Genomic DNA, 2500 nt, shown 5'->3' with positions numbered 1-2500 from the left:
CCCGCGCGGAACGTTTGCAACGCGACCCTGAGGCGGGCGCGGCCCCGGGATTGACCCGAGGCCGCAATTTGCGTTCAGAAGGTCGATGCTCAATGTGTCCTGCAATTCACACTAATTCACGCAGCTAGCTGCGTCCTTCATCGACTCACGAGCCGAGTGATCCACCGCCAAGAGCCATCCACGATTGTTTCGCTCGCACAGTGCCTCGCACTAAAGGGTGACAAAATATACCGCGCCGAGCGGTCGGCCAGGCCGACGCTTGAAGCCGGAGCGCGCGGCACCGCGGCACTCGACGCGCAAACATTACCGGGTGACCGAATCGCCGGCCGGCGCGCCGCTCCTCGCGGGTCGGGCGCCGGGTAGCAAAAACTTTTTCTCTCGCTTGTCCGAGTTTCGCGTTCGCCGAAGCGTTTGCGAGACCGTTAATGATCCTTCCGCAGGTTCACCTACGGAAACCTTGTTACGACTTTTACTTCCTCTAAATGATCAAGTTAGATCGTCTTCTCGGACGCCGGCTCGACCGTTGCCGGCCGCGCCAGGTCCAATCGGAGGACCTCACTAAACCATTCAATCGGTAGTAGCGACGGGCGGTGTGTACAAAGGGCAGGGACGTAATCAACGCGAGCTAATGACTCGCGCTTACTGGGAATTCCTCGTTCAAGGGAAATAATTGCAATTCCCTATCCCTAGCACGACCGGGGTTCAGCGGGTTACCCAGACCTGTCGGCCAAGGCGAGCACATGCTGATCCGGTCAGTGTAGCGCGCGTGCGGCCCCGAACATCTAAGGGCATCACAGACCTGTTATTGCTCAATCTCGTGTGGCTAAACGCCACTAGTCCCTCTAAGAAGTTAGACGCCGACCGATTGGGTCGCGTAACTAGTTAGCAAGCCAGAGTCTCGTTCGTTATCGGAATTAACCAGACAAATCGCTCCACCAACTAAGAACGGCCATGCACCACCACCCACAGAATCAAGAAAGAGCTCTCAATCTGTCAATCCTCACTGTGTCCGGGCCGGGTGAGATTTCCCGTGTTGAGTCAAATTAAGCCGCAGGCTCCACTCCTGGTGGTGCCCTTCCGTCAATTCCTTTAAGTTTCAGCTTTGCAACCATACTTCCCCCGGAACCCAAAGACTTTGGTTTCCCGCAAGCTGCCGGAGAGGTCGTAAAACTAACGCCCCCCGATCGCTAGTTGGCATCGTTTATAGTCAGAACTAGGACGGTATCTGATCGTCTTCGAACCTCTGACTTTCGCTCTTGATTAAAGAAAACATTCTTGGCAAATGCTTTCGCAGTCGTTCGTCTTGCGCCGATCCAAGAATTTCACCTCTAACGGCACAGTACGAATGCCCCCGTCTGTCCCTCTTAATCATTACCTCGCGCTCCGAAAACCAACAAAATAGAACCGAGGTCCTATTCCATTATTCCATGCACCATTATTCAGGCGAATCGCCTGCTTTGAACACTCTAATTTTTTCAAAGTAAACGTTCCGGCCGCCGCCGACACTCAGTCAAGGGCACCGGCGGAGAACCGGAGGTGAGGCCAGGACGGCCAGTACACGCCTTGCGACGGACCGGCCGCCTGCGCCCAAAATCCAACTACGAGCTTTTTAACCGCAACAACTTAAATATACACTTTTGGAGCTGGAATTACCGCGGCTGCTGGCACCAGACTTGCCCTCCAATGGATACTCGTTAAAGGTTTTAAAGTGTACTCATTCCAATTACAGGGCCTCGTTTAGAGTCCTGTATTGTTATTTTTCGTCACTACCTCCCCGCGTCGGGAATGGGTAATTTGCGCGCCTGCTGCCTTCCTTGGATGTGGTAGCCGTTTCTCAGGCTCCCTCTCCGGAATCGAACCCTGATTCTCCGTTACCCGTAAGAACCTCGGTAGGCCAGTACCGTACCGACGAAAGTTGATAGGGCAGACACTTGAATGATCCGTCGCCGGTGCGAGACCGTGCGATCCGCAAAGTTATCCAGAGTCACCAAAGGTTGCGGGCCGAAGCCCGGTCGGTTTTTGGTCTGATAAAAGCACGCCTCCCGCGAGGTCGGCGCTTCACGCATGTATTAGCTCTAGCATTTCCACAGTTAACCACGTAAAACGTACGATCAAATGAACCATAACTGATTTAATGAGCCATTCGCAGTTTCACTGTACGAGAGCTCGTACTTAGACTTGAATGGCTTAATCTTTGAGACAAGCATATGACTACTGGCAGGATCAACCAGGTAGCTACTTTAGCGTAGCCCCGAAAGGCCGACGAAGGAGGCGCCGCTGATGCGGCGCCGTCGCTCGGTCGATGCGAAACCCGAAGGCTTCTCCGTTAAAATTTCGTTCTTTGCTCGGCTGCCCGAACTCAGAAAACCGTCACCGCCCGTCGCACCCGCCGGAGTAAGACTTCGTCGGCAGGCCTTTCGACCGCCACGTCGCCAACACCGGCGCGAGCGCAACGCACGCCAGACAACTTCGCCGAAGCGACCGCTCAGAACCCGACAAA

At 54.7% G+C, this 2500-nt stretch overlaps 2 non-coding genes across 2 annotated transcripts; both read right to left on the bottom strand.

Moving 5' to 3' along the window:
- Positions 1–22: 22 nt before the first annotated feature.
- On the bottom strand, positions 23–176 carry LOC146143312 (5.8S ribosomal RNA). The gene has a single exon (XR_014501233.1). It is a non-coding gene; the product is annotated as a 5.8S ribosomal RNA (ribosomal RNA).
- A 247-nt stretch (positions 177–423) lies between these two features.
- On the bottom strand, positions 424–2234 carry LOC146143311 (small subunit ribosomal RNA). The gene has a single exon (XR_014500876.1). It is a non-coding gene; the product is annotated as a small subunit ribosomal RNA (ribosomal RNA).
- Positions 2235–2500: the final 266 nt, after the last annotated feature.

Source organism: Ascidiella aspersa, chromosome 5, assembly GCF_963924565.1.
Source record: "Ascidiella aspersa chromosome 5, kaAscAspe10.2, whole genome shotgun sequence".
NCBI classification, from domain to species: Eukaryota; Metazoa; Chordata; class Ascidiacea; order Phlebobranchia; family Ascidiidae; genus Ascidiella; species Ascidiella aspersa.
The sequence above is the reverse complement of the archived record's forward strand: the minus strand, read 5'-3'. Positions and strand labels throughout refer to the sequence as shown.